The following is a 19163-nucleotide window of genomic DNA, read 5'->3' as shown; positions in this document are numbered from 1 at the left end:
AATATGAGCAGTGCGGTCTCCCCCTCCCTCCCTCCCCAGTATTAAATATGAGCAGTGCGGTCTCCCCCTCCCTCCCTCCCCAGTATTAAATATGAGCAGTGCGGCATGCCCCTCCCTCTATTCATTGGTGGCCAGTGCGGATTCAAAGTATTGTGATCAGTGCGGCCTCTCCTCTCTCCCCCCCCCCCCATCATTGGTGGCAGCGGAGAGTACCGATCGGAGTCCCAGTTTAAATCGCTGGGGCTCCGATCGGTTACCATGGCAGCCAAGACGCTATTGCAGTCTTGGCTGCCATGGTTACTTAGCAACAAGTAGCAGCATTATACTTACCTGAAGAGCTGCGATCTATGTGACCGGCCGGGAGCTCCTCCTACTGGTAAGTGACAGGTCTATAGGCAATGCTCCGCACAGACCTGTCACTTTACCAGTAGGAGGAGCTCCCGGCCGGACACAGACATCGCAGCTCTTCAGGTAAGTATAATGATTCTATTTGTTGCTAAGTAACCATGGCAGCCAAGACTGCAATAGCGTCTTGGCTGCCATGGTAACCGATCGGAGCCCCAGCGATTTAAACTGGGACTCCGATCGGTACTCTCCGCTGCCACCAATGATAGGGGGGGGGGGGAGAGGAGAGGCCGCACTGATCACAATACTTTGAATCCGCACTGGCCACCAATGAATAGAGGGAGGGGGAGGCCGCACTGCTCATATTTAATACTGGGGAGGGAGGGAGGGGGAGACTGCACTGCTCATATTTAATACTGGGGAGGGAGGGAGGGGGAGACCGCACTGCTCATATTTAATACTGGGGAGGGAGGGAGGGGGAGACCGCACTGCTCATATTTAATACTGGGAAGGGAGGGAGGGGGAGACCGCACTGCTCATATTTAATACTGGGGAGGGAGGGAGGGGGAGACCGCACTGGTCATATTTAATATCCGCACTGGCCACCGATGAATATAGAGGGAGGGGGGCCGCACTGGTTACAATTAATACTGGGGAGGGAGGGGGGGCCGCACTGGCCACCAATAAGTTAAATACAGGAGGGGGGGGGTCTGCCCCCTGCTGCCTGGCAGCATCTGCCAGGCAGCAGGGGGCAGTCATGTACACAGTTCTCAGTATATTCTAACTTGAAGCGTCCCCATCACCATGGGAACGCTTCTGTGTTTAGAATATACTGTCGGATCTGAGTTTTCCGAAGTGAAAAATCAGATCTGAAATAAACAGTTATGCAAACGGATCCGTTCTGAACAGATGCAAGCGTTTGCATTATAGGAGCGGATCCGTCTGATGAAACATCAGACGGACCCGCTCCGAACGCTAGTGTGAAAGTAGCCTAATATTCTTGTCAGAAGACTATGAAACCAATAGATGGCGCTATTGAGTTATAAACAGCGCCATCTATTGGTTTTCATAGTCTTATGACAGCTGAAAAACAAGGTAGATTCTGCTCATTTGCATGTCTTTCCCATATGCCCATGTTTATGCAAATTCGTTTTTACATGACAAAACTCCATAGAAAGGTTATAGAATATTATGTTAGGACAATCGGAAAACTTTTTGTCGCCCTAATTGCAGGTCCACCCAAGCCATCCAACAGATGCAAAATAACTTTGAGGTTTACTGGTTCTCAGTCAGATGAGAGCTGGTTTGCAATATCTCATGGTGCACAAGGCTGCCATTGTAAAGTATGCGGACTAAGCCTATCATCTGTCTCATGGATAAATTGATGGCTTGCATATACCTGGCTTTTGGCATATAGCTTTTTTGTGATTATCTATTGTATGTCGTACATAATTGGAGTCTAAGATGCATCCAGCTATCCTCTTAATGCTGTTGCCAAAGCATTTTGATGGGGTTTCCATAAATTTCTAACCTTTTTTTTTTATGAACCAGACATCCTCTTCTCTTCTGAGCAGGGGGTGCCTGGTTGTCTCCCATTGACTTCCATTATACTCGGGTGCTTGGCTGAGCACACAAATATAACAATGTATTCGGGCTGAACACCCAAATACTTTGGTACTCGCTCATCACTATTTTGGACTGCTACAACATGCATTAAAATATATTTTTTTTTCTCCACTACTTTATTGGCACTGCCTCCTTTTCTTTATTTTTGTTACACTAAGGAGCCATTTAGACACAGCTCCTGCGGGGAAGGGGAGAGGGTGCAAGTTTTTGGCTTTACTGAAGGGCGCTGTATGCTTTTCTTTTTGTTTAGGATAAGAGATTAGCGATTAATCTTGATGCAATGCACAGTGATGTAGATGGTGATAAATTACACCTGCCTGTAATTCTGACGGCACAGTACCTACAGAAAGGATTATCTATGAATGTGGTTGCACTGGAATGTAATGCACACGGCGATACACTGTTCCTGCAGTAGCTGAGTTTTCTGTCAAATCGCCTCTCGGCACGTTTCACTTTTTTTTAGACTTCTACCTAATGTAAAACTACTTTATATTTCTTAAAAATGTATTTTATCATAAATAACAATAACCAAAAAGATAAACAATCAGGTTAAAAAAATTAAAACATGAGACAAATTGTATTGTGTCACAGAAAGTACACCATATTAACCTGAATAAATAAATTTATGAAAAGTATGGTATCATTAATGCTCTTCAAAGGGCTACCAACCATATGTAAAATCTGGAAACCTAGCAGATAGCAGGGCCCACCTCAAATAAAAGGTAAGACTAAAGCTCACACAGCATAAATATATTCCATTGAATCAGCCTGAAAATACTGACATTTTGCAACAGATACACTGAGTATGAACTCATTATTTTCGATTTCACAGTTGTAAAAAAAAAAGTATGAAAATAGTGGCTCTCCTACCTGATGAAATTTTGCAAGGAATGGCAAGCTTTTCAGTAGTTTGTTGGGCACAAACACATTAGTAAAGGCATGCTGAAACTTTTCAAGTACCCTTCTAATATTAGCCATTTGTTTTGTAATTATATTTAACATCTTCTCAATTTCATCAGGAATGCTGACCTACAATTTAGGAATAATCAGATATTAGATTTAACATTTCTTATCAATTGATTAGATCTCACAAAAGTCAAAAAATTTGTATAAAGGCACGGCAACACAGTCAGGTTTCTATATGCTTTCAGGTTTCTATGTGTTTTGGAAGCCAAAACCAGGAGTGAATTAGTGAATTCGAAAAGAGAAGTAGACTTTTATGCTTTCTCTTTTTTTATGATCCTCTCCTGATTTTGTCTTCAAAAACTGCATAAGAAAACCTGACCATATGGCTGTACCCTAAGGCTGGCACTACAAATCGATTTTTGCTGTAGTCCACAGCACTACATTGCCCTTCTGTATATGCAATTTTGTACATTACAGATGTCACTAGATAGTAAACATCAATCAAAAGTGCTGCAAAAAGTTTGGTTATATTCTCAAAAGTCAGAGGCCTATTATCTATATATTACATATATATGAGTTGAAGGGTTAAAAGCCAAACAAACCTCAATAATTATTACAATGATTCTGCAGTTTACAGAAACACCCCATATGTGTTCGTAACTTGCTGTATGGGCACACGGCAGGGCACAGAAGGAAAAGAGTGACATATTGTTAACAAAGGGCAGATTTTACTGGAATGGTTTTCAGGTGCTATGTCAAATTTGAAGAGACCCTGAGGTACCCCCTTAGACTGACAGCCGGCAGTTTGGCTGGCTTTGCCGAACTCTCTGCATAAGCGCTGTCAGTCACAGCGAAGGGGCAGGGAAGGGGGCGCTGTTACCGTGACTTAAAGCAAGGAGGCCGCTGCCCCTTTGACTTCAAGCATGTGTGGAGAAGCGCACCGGGCAGGTGATAAAACGTTTTCAGTACTTTTGCTGCATCTGCCTTCAGGAAGAAAGGCATCATCAGAAACACACTGCTGGCTACATGCAGGTACTGCTGGCGGCTTGGGATGGTTTTTGGAGGTGAAAGGTTCCCTTTAATACGGCAACACCATATATGTGGTCGTAAACCGCTGTTTGGGGACACGGCAACATTCAGAAGGGTAAGAGCGGCATTGGGATTGGGCCATAACATTTTTATCTTTTCATCAATGTAGCTGTGTGGGGTCTTGTTTTTTGCGGGACGGGATGTAGTTTTATTGGTATAATTTCGGGGTACATAAGCCTTTCTGATCACTTTTTCAAACATTTTTTGTGGAGGTGAATTGGGTAAAAATGGCAATTGTGTCTGTTTTTTATTTTTTATGGGGTTTCTCTTGCGGTAAATATGATATGATAATTTTATTCTGTGGGTTAATATGGTTATATTGATACCAAATTTATATAGTTTTTCAGCATAAAATCACTTTTGTGATTGCATTGCAATAGTCATCTATTGCAATGCTCTGTATTACACTTACACTAAGCCTGTACAGACGCTCAGGGTCTGATCAGCCTTAGGTACTTGTCATCCCCACCACCCTTGTAAGACACCCAGTTGCCATGGCAACCAATCGGGCCGCTGCCATCACAGCAGCGGTGGTCTGATGTAAAAGAGAGGAAGCTCCCTCCCTCTCAACCCAATAGATGCTGTAGGTGGCTACTGACAGCGACATCTATGGGGTTAAATGGCCGAGATCGGTGCCAGCACTGATTGCGGCCATAGCAGCAGAGTATCAGCTGTAAGTTACAGCTGACACTCTTTGCTGATGGCAGCGGCTCCGTTCCTGAGCCGCTGCAATCTCACTGAGGCCGGCTGCAGGGGGCATTAGGAGGCAATGGGGGTATATGGGGGGCATTAAGTGGGGCATTAAATTACTGGGGGCACAGTGGGGGTCTTGCCTTATTTCAGGCTGTGATTTCCAGCATGGAGATCACAGTTTGAAACCAGCATTTTCTCAATGAAGCGCTCTGATTGGTTAGTCTGCAGAGACTAACCAATCAGAGCGATCACCGGCAAAGGACCACTCTGATTGGTTCCTTGCAGACTTCCCCAGGGTCTCTGCTCTCTTGCAGATCAGAGACTCTGGGGCTGTGACACAAAGACTCTTGCTGGAATGAAAAAAGATTTTTGCTGCTCATTATAAAGATTGCCATCAACCACATACATTAGTACCACCATTTATAATAATTTTTAAGTCCGCCCTTAGGCTCATAAAACTATGGACCATTAATGAATATACTTTCAGTGCAGTGTTTGGTGTAAACTGCAAAAAAAGTGTCTCAAATCATTGCATGAGCTTATATTGTGCAAGCTTTCACTTTTTATGTGCCAAGGTTAGAAGCCATGGGTCAATATTCTACTTATATGTGCCTTTAATTTTGTTCAGAGAAATAGAGGTGAAAAAAAATGTAATTTAAAAATCACATTTGAGCAGATTTACGAACCCTGCGGAGTGCAAAAAATTAGACAGACTTCTTAGACTTGCTCAGGCTGGATGATAAATGTGTAGCATGGCTAGACATTTTTGTGTAACTCTATACCAACTATTGGTTGGCCTTATTTGCAGCCATCAGAAATGTTTACTCTATTTTGTATCCTGCCCCAAATTTGAATGAACAATAAAAAGTCTAAAACTGCTGCAAGCTGCCTCTGGTCATCCATCTGCCATTGGTACCTATACCCCGTGTGAATTACATTCTTGTATGGTTGGCCATTTACACATTTACACAGAAACATATGTATAACATTCTAACACGATATCTGATGTAATTGTAATCATTAACATTTCTTACACCAATCCTTGAATACTAGTAATATATATATATATATATATATATATATATATATATATATATATATATATATTCCCTCACCTTGTAAACCAGTTTTCGAAAGTTGATGTTCTGAATAAAATATACAATAAATTGTTGCAAGTGAACAGGTGGCATGGAACAAATTTCTTTAACTGCTAAATAAGCTTCCTGTGTAGTTCTGTATTCAAGAAATAGATTTAAAAGGTGTTCTTCACAGTTGCCAGAAACAACAAATTTCATGTTGCGGAGGTCCTGTAGAAAGATTTGATTTGATTTTTGAGTGCTTTATTGTTCTACAAAAATATAATTAAATAAGTACATTTTATTTTTCAAATAGTTGAGTCCTGCCAAAAGTGCAGATACTTTATCAATGCAGCAAGAAACTTTTACATGTTAGGGGTTATTTATTTAGGGGGAAATGTAAGAAAGGCTTTGAACCAGAAAAGGCTTAGCTGTTTTGCTTGTGGAGTAGGAAATGCAACACATGTAAGAAGGTTTTGACATTTTACTGTGTTTTGTGCCATTCCCACCACTTTGCTTTTAGTAATGGGTGTCCAGGTGTATTTTGAAGTGAGCAACATTTTTAGGCTGCATTCACACGTCCATGCTGTGTTGCGGACCCGCAAATTGCGGATCTGCAACACACCCGCCCGGCACCCCTATAGAAATGCCTATTCTTGTCCGCAGCTGCGGACAAGAATAGGACATTGTCACGAGGGTATCGAGAACCACGCCTGACTCCTTTATACCCGGGGTCAGGAAGTCGCAGCGGTTGGCTGCACGCTCTATTTAAGATAGGGCTGTTTTCCTTATGGTAGCTTTCTGGGTTTGCTTTGCAAACCCTTTTGGCTCACTCAGGGATCCGTAGCTCCTTCTCCTCAGCTGTTCCTTGTCCAGCACTCCCAAACCTCCTTATATTCCTCTCTCACACTTCTCTGGTTGCCAGAGATAGAACTTCCTGCCTGGACATCTATTCTGACCTTCTGGAGCTGTGTTGCTGCGTTCTCTGGTAGTTGGTCCAGAACGCTACCCTCCGGATCCCTGTTGGACCTTTGTGGTCTATTGTGATCGCCCACCTGGGTGTATGTGTTTGTCTGTTTTGTCTGTCCTCTCCCTGGTGTTTCCCTCTTAGTGATAGTGGTGCGGACTAGCGATCCCACCGGCCCATTCACTATCTAGGGCACATTTTAGGGAAAGCCAGGGTTTAGGCACGTGATCGCCGCACGGGTGAGGAACCCGTCTAGGGACGTCAGGGCAGTCAGGTGCCAGCCGCAAGGTGAGTTAGGGGTCACCACCTTTCCCTCTCCCTTGGGCAGGGCTTTCCCTTTTATCCTCCCTGTGCGTGACGTCGGTCATTACAGACATGCTCTAACTTTTTGCGGAGCTGCGGACCCAAAGATCGGGGCCGCGCTCCGCAAATGCGGATACGGACAGCACACTGTGTGCTGTCCGCATCCATTCCGTCCCCTCAGAGAATGAATGGGTCCGCACCCGTTCCGCAAAATTGCGGAACGGATGCGGACCCATTTTGCGGACGTGTGAATGGAGCCTTAGACAGATATTTAATGCGTGACATTTCAAAAAACTTCCACTCTAAACCCCTGGTGACATAGAAATTGATGGTAGCATAGAATTCAAATCTGGCATATAACATTTGTTAAATTGGGCATAAAGAAATAACAGGGAGGAAACAGGCTTTTTACTCATTAAAATAGGTGCAGACAATATTGCAGGTGTTATCCTTTTTCATATTCCAAAGCTTCCAAAAAGTGTACCTTATTGGGGCAGATGGTGTTTAAACACCGCAGTGTTATAGGATTAAAAATAAATAAATAAATAAATAAATAAATAATGGATTGTTGGGGAACCAAGCATCCAAAAATTATACCTTGACAGGGTCAGAATGCCTGCTGCCTGCCCATATGACACACACACGTGCTATGCTATGATCAGGACGTGGGTGGGTGCAGGTGGCAGTAAGCACCAAAGTCAGGTCCCCTGGTTACCAGGCTGGGGCAGTGCGTTCCCAGGTGTTAGAGTCGGTATTCTGATGTCACGCAGGTCACATGATCGGGGACACCTCATGTGACCTGCAAGCACATGCTGGCCCCAGTTAAAGGTCTCTGTACCTTACTAGCCTGCATATTTGGACTGTGCTTTTCTGGTTCTTGTATCTCAAATTGCCCCTGACTATCCTCTGCCTGGTTGTTCTCCTGGTTTGACCTTGATTTGGATTTGGATCTGCTTTTGCCTGATGTTTTGGACCCTGACTCTACCGCTCATGTTTGACTTCATCTTGGTATGCTACTTCTCTATGTTTTCTGATTTTGCTCTGATTGTACTCTCCTAGTTTTGCCTTGGTGTGTCTGACTTTGTGTTCATTCTGGTTTTGCATCTCTCTTATCTGGGAGCCTGTCTGTCGCTTCGTTATAATTTTCTCCTTGCCTTTTCCCCTTAGGTCCCAGCACTTAGTTAGGAAGGGATGGTCATCCAGTTGTGGTCTGTGACCTAGGACGGATCGTGCAATTAGGCAGGAACATTGGTGCAGATATATTAGGGCTCACTATCCATTGCTGTGACATACTGCTTGTCAGAAGAAAGAGTGGCTTGTTGGGACCAAATCTCCAAAAACTATGCTTTAATGGAGAAGAACACACACACACACACACACACACACACACGCACACAAGTGTTAATCGCTGGAAGCAGCAGCAGTACAGTGTGGATGGTGAAAGGGTAGGGAAATATAGGCAGGTGGTTGCAATATTAGCAGCAGCAGAAGCAGCATAGCATGGGACATACAAGGCAGTAGATTGGCTGTCTGTAGGTAGTAGTAATAGTAGTAGGGGATTAGTAGCGAGGAGTAACGGCTGTGGCAGTGGCATCAGCAGCAGCCATATGTTACATGTTGGTAGGAACGCAGGCAGCAGCAGAGGCAAGATGGGGCACCATCAGCAAGGCCAGATCTATTCATCGGCCTCAGCCGGAGTGTGAAAATCCTCCCAAATCCAGGTTTGGTTTATTTTGACAAGTGATGTTTTTCACACTGGCAGAGAACAACTTGGTCAGTTTTATTGTCACCACGCAACCTAAGTCACTGAAAAGATGACACTGGAGGCTGGGAAAGATAGAAGATGGAGAGCATAATGGGCCAGTTCGGGCCACTGCTTTAGTCTGTCTGCCCAGAAGTCCATGGAGTCTAGCCAGGACTGAACGTGGGCATTGAGGTGGGAGATCTCCCCTTTTTGATTTGCCTCAGCCTGGCACAACAATTGAAAATAAAAGAAAACTGTTCCATCATGTAGATGAGAATGTAATGGCTGCTGCAGTGGCTTCTGCTGCTTGTGGCAGATGGTGGGTGACTCTGTGTGTAGAGAAGAGTGGGCTTCTCTTTTAGACACACTGGTGGCAGTAGTCTGTTTGCCGAAAGCTGCAGCAAGCTGCATACACAGTGTTTCCTGGTAATAACAGATTTTGGCCTCCCTTTCACAAGGAGAAAAGCATTATTTGATAGCAATGAATGATATGAATGTCAGTGCATAGGAAAGCAAACATACATCTCACCATTCTGGTCAACGTGTCTGAGGAGCTAGTTCTTTCCGGCTCCACCCCCCACTGAGACTATTGGATGTTGTGGATGGTGTCACCATCATCATCATCCACTTCCCCTCCCTCAGTGGCAGATCCTCATCCTCCTCCATGGGATTTTCTGCTTGTGGGTCCACAAAAGCTACAGAGATGAGTTAACTGTTCTTCTTCTGATGTCATCCTTGCTGCATAAGCATCAGCATCTGCTCTAAGATAAATATGAGGGGGATGACAACATTCTTGCTAGAGTTGTCCCTACTAACACATTTTTTGCCCTCTTCGAAATTGCTTCATCACCCAACAGGCACCTCAGATAAACTGCCACTGTCTAACCTCAAAACAACACATGCTCCCTGCTAAGGTGGTCTGGTGCATGCCAAAATCATTCACAGCTCTCCACTGCTCATACAGATGCTCTAGCATGTGCAATGTTGAATTCCAGCGAGCTGAAACGTCCTAGATATAGCAGTGTAACGGCAGACCATTCTGTCGCTGTAAGTCCAGGAAAGGGTTCCTTGCAATAATACGAATGGCTCAATGACACATGTGATAAGAAGTAGGGGAACTGGCAAGCTTTTCCCTCAGATTTAAAATGGTACCTTCTGGATTTAAAAACACGTATTGCATACTTGTATTGTGTGTATTGTTAATACACACACACACACCAACACATGAACTGTGCTGGGAAGGTGGCTTGATTTTTGCATGTGTAATTTACATTCAATTTTTAGAGTAGAAAAATAGTGTTATTGCTTTTGCCACAATGCAATGGGTTAAAAAATAATACAAATATGATGCACTGAAAAGAAAACTATTGCTCAGCAGCAGCAGCAGCAGCAGAAGGCCGCAAAATGCCTCTGCTACAATGCAATGCGTTTAGCACAAAGGGATATGATGCACACAATAAATTAAAAAAAATGGTAATTGCTTATCAGTCAGTACTGCAGTATAATGCTAATTGTTCTGTGAAAAAGTTAGCAATAAGACTAGAGAATCTACAGGTCAGGGGGAAAAACAACAACTGCCTTTCTGTACAAATGAGAAAAGAAAAGAAATGTTCTTGCAGAGGGTGCTTTAGAGGTTCTGCTGTAGCTGTATTAAAAGGCAGTAACTGCAGCTAGAAGGAACTGCCTGTGCCAAGCACACCCAGCCTCAGCTCCTTACTCTATGAAAGCTTTCTCTATTCTACACAATTATTATTAATTCTAGCCTTTCCCTTCACTGTCCCTCACACTAGAATAAAAGCTTGATTATGACTGTACACTGTTCCTAAGATCATTTTCTTCCACAGACTGCTACACTCACCCACCCTCACAACCCAACACAGAATGTCATTCTAGTCAAAACTAGTTACAAATTTTTGAGAAGTTTGAACAGATTTGCTAATCTCTAATGTTAACCTGGCACCCCATGCCTGCAACTCTGCTGAAAGGCGTGGGCATTGGGGTTCTTAGCTGTGGTCTGCGGGCATATCTCTTCTCCTTATATGAGGCACCACGCACATGCCTCCTATCTTCCCAAGACTATGTCTAACCCTCTTGTGTGAAGGTGTTTAGTGTGATTCTGCTTTGCTGTGTACCACACCCTTCTTCTTGTTTAAACTGACTTTGCCTATTTGTTGCCTACCCCTGACCCAGGACTATGTTCATGAACTTTGCCTCATTGCTGCCTACCTTTACCTCGGCCTTTGTACCCTGACTACACTTCCACCTGATCAGCCTCTGGCCTCACAGTTTCCTCTGGGTGTACCGTACCACCTGGAGGTCAGTCCAGGGGGTCCACACCCAGGTCCCATTTCCCTGGTGTCCCAACCTTCGTCTGAGGTAGCACATGGTACACCCCTCATTTGCACCCACTGAACATAACATAGTAACATAACATAGTCATAATTCACTTAGCTGTTAGTTGTGTTCTTAGAATGTGTTACATTAGTTTTCAACAAGGTGTACAAGGGTAAAATCTAATGGACAATTAGTAGCTGCTCTTTGCACCATACCATTTTGCAGACATATTTGATAGTATATAACAAATTACTTTATCTATAATTATTCTATAATTATCTGCTTATAGTTGAAACCTATTACATAAATACTGCATTACATTAAACGATGATCATGTTATTCTGTACCTGTAGTTTGGAGACTTCTGTTTGTAACAAAGAGTTGATAGTTTCTTCTGAAATGTTTGTTAGTGACCGCAGTTCAGAAACACTTGCACTTGAATTCCATAAAAAGTCTTTTATCCTCAAACCTACGAGCCAGGAACCAGAGGTGAGCATTGGAAGGGAAAAGTGACCATAAAAAGATTTCATTTAGAAGATCATTTACGCACATTTACATAGAAAAAAAAGTGAAATAACATTTTAGTGCCAATTTAAAACCTGACACATTCAAGGAGGGCATTAATGCAATATCTTACCGTTGGTTACTACAATAGGTCACTTTAATGTTAATTTATATATTTCATTATTGTGTTGATTTTATTCTCAACATTCTGTTATAATTATCTTTTTTTTACAAACCATTATAGCAATGTTATGATTAGGGTTGAGCGAATCTAAGTATCCGAAGTGGACTTTTATCCTAATTTCAGGAAAAATTTGGTTAGTTGCAAAGCCGAATTTCCTCATGCTTCGTCGTAAGAATCAATTTTTCCTTTAATGGCGTAAAAAAAAAAAAATCATACTCCCCTCATCCATTTGAGCACGAAGATGCTGCAGCGGCCATTTTGATTGAAGATGCTGTGCAAAATCTTGTGCATGTTGACGTATGACATCACCATGTCAGCGAACATTATGACGTCATTATGCACCATACAATATTTTGTTCCGGGCTCTTCAATCAAGATGGCTTCGGTAGCCTCTTTGCCCCCAAATGGATGAAATGGGTATTAATATTTATTTTTACCGATTAACCCCTAAAAGCCCTAATTTTTCATCTCAACAATGAACGTGGCAACTGAGGGGTTCAATATGGGGCGGCGCAATCACTGTTCTGCATTATTACACCCGCTACTTACAAAGGAATTTGCTTTGTGACAAAGTATTTAGCCAAATCAAATTTTTTAAAATTTTGCTCATCACTAGTTAGGATACAGAACCACAAATCCACTGTACAGACATGGATTTAAAAAGTAGTATGCTGAACCTAAAGGAAGGTATTCTTTTAAATACAGAAATATGATAATTACTGTATAGAGAGATGCGAATGGTACTTTTAAATTGAATCTGTGACTAGATTTATGTTGCCCTATCTGAAGAGTCTTCGAAATACATACAATTGCAGTTTCTCAAAAGTGATTTTTAAATAATACTATTGTGGACAGCATAAGCTTTATAGTTTAAGTTGTTCTCAGATTAGTCAGGATTAGGGTTGAGCGAACCCAAACTGTAAAGTTCGGGTTCGTACCGAACTTTAGGATTTTTGGACCCCGGACCCGAACCCGTACTCGAACATTTCAGTAAAAGTTTGGGTTCGGTGTTCGGCGATTTCCTAGCGCTTTTCGAAAGGCTGCAGAGCAGCCAATCAACAAGCGTTTAACTGTCTGACCTTGGAAGCCATCACAGCCATGCCTACTAGTGGCATGGCTGTGATTGGCCAGTGCAGCATGTGACCCAGCCTCTATATAAGCTTGAGTCACGTAGCGCTGCACGTCACTCTGCTGTTACTAGTGTAGGGAGAGGATGCTGCTGGTGATTTCAGGGAGAGAATAGGAGAGAATATAACTCAGCGATCTACATACATTTAGTTGTGTGGGTACAGGGCACAATCTTTTTACCCTGCCCTGAGCCCAGTGACAGAATTTTTTTTTTTTTATCCGTCTGTTAGTTGGGTGGGCGGCGGCCATTTTATGCAAGCTCAGTGCACCAGCACTGCATCTGAGCTTTTGTGACATTCAAATCCAAGCTTAAAATCTGCACTAATAATCTGGTTTTAAAAAATCACCCTTTTTTGGCAATATACAACATCTGGTGCATTTGCAGAATTAGTCAGTGTGCAATTTAAGCTAGAAATACAGTAATCATTTTCAGTTTTTTTTTAAAACACACTTTTTTGCCAAAATACACAATTTTACAGCCCTTGCAGCATCAGCACGTGTGAAATTCAAGGGTTATATACAGCTTTCATATTCAGTTAGTAAAAAAAAAAAACACACTTTTTTTGCAATATCCAACATCTGAATGTCAGTGTGCAATTTAAGCTACAAATACAGCCTTAATTTTCTGGGTTTTTAAAAACACACTTTTTTGGCAAAATCCACTATTTTACAGATCTGCATGTGTGAAATTCAAGCTTAATATACACAGCTTTCATATTCTATTACTAAAAAATACACTTTTTTGCCAATATCCATCATCTGCATTAGTCAGTGTGCAATTTAAGCTAGAAATACAGCCATAATTTTCTGGGTTTTTAAAAACACCCTTTTTTGGCAAAATCCACTATTTTACAGCTTAATATATACAGCTTTCATATTCTGTAAATAAAAAAAACACACTTTTTTGCCAATATCCAACATCTGGATTAGTCAGTGTGCAATTTAAGCTAGAAATAAAGCCATAATTTTCTGGGTTTTTAAATACACACTTTTTTGGGCAAAATACACAATTTTTCTGCCCTTGCAGCATCAGCACATGTGAAATTCAAGGGTTATATACTGCTGTCATATTCTGTTATTAAACAAACACCCGTTTTGGGCAAAAAAGTTTATTTTGCAGCCTTTGCTGCATATGTCATTGTGAGATACACCCTTTACATACTGTGGTTCTATTCAGTTATTTGAAATACAGCCATTTTGGGCAAACAAATTTAAATGCGGCCTAGGCTGGATCAGTCGGTGTCATATACACCATTTATATACTGTGGTTATATTCTTCTATTAATAAAACACCTTGGTTTTATTCAGTCATTTGAAAATCAGCCATTTTGGGCAAACAAATTTAATTGCGGCCTAGTCTGGATCAGTCGTTGTGAGATACACCATTTAGATACTGTGGTTATATTCTTCTATTAATAAAACACCCTTTTTTTGGGCAAAATACAATTTTTTTCTGCCCTTGCAGCATTAGCACGTGTGAAATGCAAAGGTTACATACTGCTGTCATATTCTGTTATTAAACGAACACCTGTTTTGGGCAAAAAAGTTTATTTTGCAGCCTTTGCTGCATATGTCATTGTGAGATACACCCTTTACATACTGTGGTTCTATTCAGTTATTTGAAAAACACCCATTTTGATCAACAAACTTTAATTGCGGCCTAGTCTGTGTGGCGAAAATAACCTTGCCACTGGGTTTTGGAGGGGCCTGTTTGCCAGCCTCTTGCCTCAGGATTGTGGCCCATAGACTAACTTTGAAGGAGAAGACAGACCGGCCGCACAGCTTAAATCTGTGGAACTGTTTTGGGCAGAAAAACCATGCTTGTGTTCAGCCAAATGTGACTTCTATGGAATTTGGGAACCCCTGCTCGGATCTGGGTGCTTTTTGGATATGTTGTTCACCCAGATCAGAGCTATCCATGGATGTATTATGGGGATATGTGGGGTTTTGAGGTGTTTTCTGTGTTTTGGGGAAAAATGTGTGTTTTCTGCCTGTGAGTGATTAAGTTAGCCCATTATGTTTGGTAATTGTATCACAGGCAGAGCCCATTGTGTTTTTGTAATTGTATTTTGTTGATTGCGTCAAAGACAATGCCTATTCTCTTATTGAGTGCGTCACAGGCAATGCCATTGTGTTTGTTAATTGCGTCACAGACAATGCCATTGTGTTTGTTGAATGTATAGGTTTTTGTGTTTAAACTGTAAGGATTGGCTGCTATGATATGTCCTCAGTTCCCAACCAGGTCCACGGAGGTGGTACCCTTGTTGGAAAATGTGTATATAAGTCAATGCTTGTGTGTTCAATAAAGAGTTCCTGTTTTACCCTTCATCATGTTGAGGATGATGTTTGGGTAACTGATCGACACTGGGGATTGCTATATGCTGAAGATTTGCTATACTCCCCTGGCTATAACTACTAGCTCTTATAAGAGCTGTTCCTGTTCCTGGTTCCTGTGGAGGTTACGGTGTCGAGTGGAGTGCTTTGAGTCCTCGGGAAGCACTAGGAGCATCCATCAACGGAGGTACCCGGTCGGGGTGCCAGGAGATCCGTTACAGTGGTGGCAGCAGTGGGATGGCATCCTAGTGCGATGAGAAGCAGCTCGGAGACACCGTTCGTGGAGCATATTGAGGGCAACGCTAGTATCCATACATCACCCCTGGCTACAGCAGGATGGAATCGGCTAGTCTTTGGACAGCGTTCCACTGCAATGAGGAGGATTACATGGACTGGAGGGATGCAGTCTGGAAAGGCGTCTGGCACGAGGCCCTGGAAGATGTATAGCGTCGGTGGGGCAAGAGTCTCCCCAGTGAGGAGCAGCAGTTGCGGATGTGAGTGGCCCTGCGAATGCCCCTTCTGGGAGAGCAGCCCCTGAATGAGTGGGTGACAGAACTCAAGAGCCTGGTATGGAAGGAGCTTTGGCTATACGCCGCCTACCAGGCACTCTGGTGGTATGTGATTCGGAACTCCCCCTGGATGGCTGAACACGACAGACCCGAGGGTGAGGATTATAATGGCCCTGGCCTGTTGTTTGAGTCCTTCGCAGAACCGGAGTTCGGAGATGCTGGAGAGTCCCGGTTCTGGGATATCTATGACTACAGGGAGGCTATGCATGATTGAGCTACAGCGAGAGAGGTAAGACAAGACCTGGCATCTCTAGTGACAATGGAGTGGGAGCTGGAGCAGGATTGCCAATTCTCCCTCAGCTCAATTCGGCCCCAATATACACTGCCAGAGAGCTGGGTGGCAGTCCCAGACCTACAACCCTACAGCTGGGAAGACCCGACTGAAGTATCCCCTGCTTCAGTACCAGCTGCGGAGGTAGGGGACCTCATAGACTGGTCCTGGGGGGAACCCCATATGGCAGGTGGAGATGGGACTGAGGTCTCTCCACTGGCCCTACATGGATGCTGGGCAGTCGACCCAGATCCCCAACGGCAGCCGGATTTTTAGGGAGTAGGGACAGTCGGCCCTGCTCCCCAGCGGCAGTATGTTTTGCAGGGAGAGAAGAGCATCTTCTCCATTCCCCAGCGGCAGTGTACCTTGAAGGGAGAGGAGACAACCGGTCTCTCTCCCCAACAACAGGGGGACAGCACCCCTAACTCCGATGGTGCAGATGTGACCACAGTCTCGGCACCAGACCTATCAGAATGCTGGACGGCCGGTACAGATCCCCCACCAACCCCGCAGGAATGCCAGGAGGAGGGAAGCAATCCCTCCTCTCCACTGTTTATCCGCAACAAGGTCCTGGGGGTAGGATTCCCTGACCCCATCCCAGCGGAAGAGCTGGCATCTGGTTAGAGCGCAGTTGGCCTCTGCGCTCCCGTATCTTCTTGTCCAGAGGCTGACTCCCCACAGGCTACCCCAGCGGAAGAGCTGCCATCTGGGCAGAGCACAGTTAGCCTCTGCCCTCCCCTATCCTCTTGTCCAGAGGCTGACTCCCCACAGACTAGCCTAGCTTATGCGCTGGCACCATGGCAGAGTACCGCTGATCCCTGCCCACAAAGCAACCTCCACTCCAAGCCAGGGAGCAACACAGAGACCGGGAGTACCAGTTACCAACAAAACCTTGGTGGACTCACTGGACAGAGACAGGCTACCAAATTCAACAGATCCAGTATTTGGTTGTGGGTGGGCGGCCAGACTAACTCAGGTACCGACAGGCATGAGGTCAGGTATCTGGTTAGTCTTCCCTGGGAGGGGGAGATGTGTGGTGAAAATAACCTTGCCACTGGGTTTTGGAGGGGCCTGTTTGCCAGCCTCTTGCCTCAGGATTATGGCCCATATACTAACTTTGAAGGAGAAGACAGACCGGCCGCGCAGCTTAAATCTGTGGAACTGTTTTGGGCAGAAAAACCATGCTTGCGTTCAGCCAAATGTGACTTCCATGGAATTCGGGAACCCCTGCTCGGATCTGGGTGATTTTTGGATATGATGTTCACCCAGATCAGAGCTATCCATGGATGTATAAATTATGGGGATATGTGGGGTTTTGAGGCGTTTTCTGTGTTTTGGAGAAAAATGTGTGTTTTCTGCCTGTGAGTGATTAAGTTAGCCCATTATGTTTGGTAATTGTATCACAGGCAGAGCCCATTGTGTTTTGGTAATTGTATTTTGTTGATTGCGTCAAAAACAATGCCTATTATGTTATTAAGTGCGTCACAGGCAATGCCATTGTGTTTGTTAATTGCGTCACAGACGATGCCATTGTGTTTGTTAAATGTATAGTTTTTGTGTTTAAACTGTAAGGATTAGCTGCTATGTTATGTCCTCAGTTCCCAACCAGGTCCACGGGGGTGGTACCCTTGTTGGAAAATGTGTATTTAAGTCAATGCTTGTGTGTTCAATAAAGAGTTCCTGTTTTACCCTTCATCATGTTGAGGATGATGTTTGGGTAACTGATCGACCCTGGGGATTGCTATACGCTGAAGATTTGCTATACTCCCCTGGCTATAACTACTAGCTCTTATAAGAGCTGTTCCTGTTCCTGGTTCCTGTGGAGGTTACGGTGTCGAGTGGAGTGCTTTGAGTCCTCAGGAAGCACTAGGAGCATCCATCAACGGAGGTACCCGGTCGGGGTGCCAGGAGACCCGTTACAGTCTGTATCAGGACGTGTGAGACACACCCTTTCCATAGTGTGGTTCTATTCAGTTATTAAACAAACACCCATTTTGGGCACAAATCTTTAATTGCGGCCTAGTCTGGATCAGGCCGTGTGAGATACACCCTTTACATACTGTAGTTCTATTCAGTTATTAAATAAACACCCATTTTGGGCAAAATACTTTAATTGCGGCCTAGTCTAAATAAAGGCGTGTGAGATACACCCTTTGCATACTGTGGTTCTATTCAGTTATTAAACAAACACCCATTTTGGGCAAAAAACTTTAATTGCGGACTAGTCTGCATCTGTACGTGTGAGAACCAAACTTTATATACGGTTGTTCTATTCTGCTATTAATTAAACACCCATTTAGGGCAAGATCCTAAATTTGAGAAATATGAGGAGAGCGCCAAATAAGGGACGTGCCCCAAGTCGTGGTGCTGCTGGTGGAGCTCCTGTTGCAGGGAGAGGTCGTGGTTAGGGATGAGCGAACCCGACTTTTCGTAAAAGTCCGGGTTCGGGTTCGGTGTTCGGCGCTTTCTTGGCGCTTTTTGAAAGGCTGCAAAGCAGCCAATCAACAAGCGTTATACTACTTGCCCCAAGAGGCCATCACAGCCTTGCCTACTATTGGCATGGCTGTGATTGGCCAGTGCAGCATGTGACCCAGCCTCTATATAAGCTTGGGTCACGTAGCGCTGCACGTCACTCTGCTGATTGAAGCATAGGGAGAGGTTGCTGCTGCGACGTTAGGGCGAGATTAGGCAGATTAACTCCTCCAAAAGATTTCATTCTGTGATCGATCTACAGCTGTGGATCATTGAAGTGCTAATATCGACTTGCTCACTTTTTTGAGGCTGCCCAGAGCGTTTTTAGATCACTTTTTTCTGGGGTGATCGGCGGCCATTTTGTGGCTTGTGGTGCGCCAGCACAAGCTATCACCAAGTGTATTTAACCATCAATAGTGTGGTTATTTTGTGCTATATCCTACATTAGCTGCAGGCTGAGCCTGTGTCACCGAAGTGCATTTAACCATCAACAGTCTGGTTATTTTTTGGCCATATACTACATCTGGTGCAGGCTGAGCCTATGTCACCCAAGTGCATTTAACCATCAATAGTGTGGTTATTTTTTGGACATATACTACATCAGGGGCAAGTTGAGCC

Source organism: Bufo bufo, chromosome 5 (assembly GCF_905171765.1).
Source record: "Bufo bufo chromosome 5, aBufBuf1.1, whole genome shotgun sequence".
NCBI classification, from domain to species: Eukaryota; Metazoa; Chordata; class Amphibia; order Anura; family Bufonidae; genus Bufo; species Bufo bufo.
The sequence above is the reverse complement of the archived record's forward strand: the minus strand, read 5'-3'. Positions refer to the sequence as shown.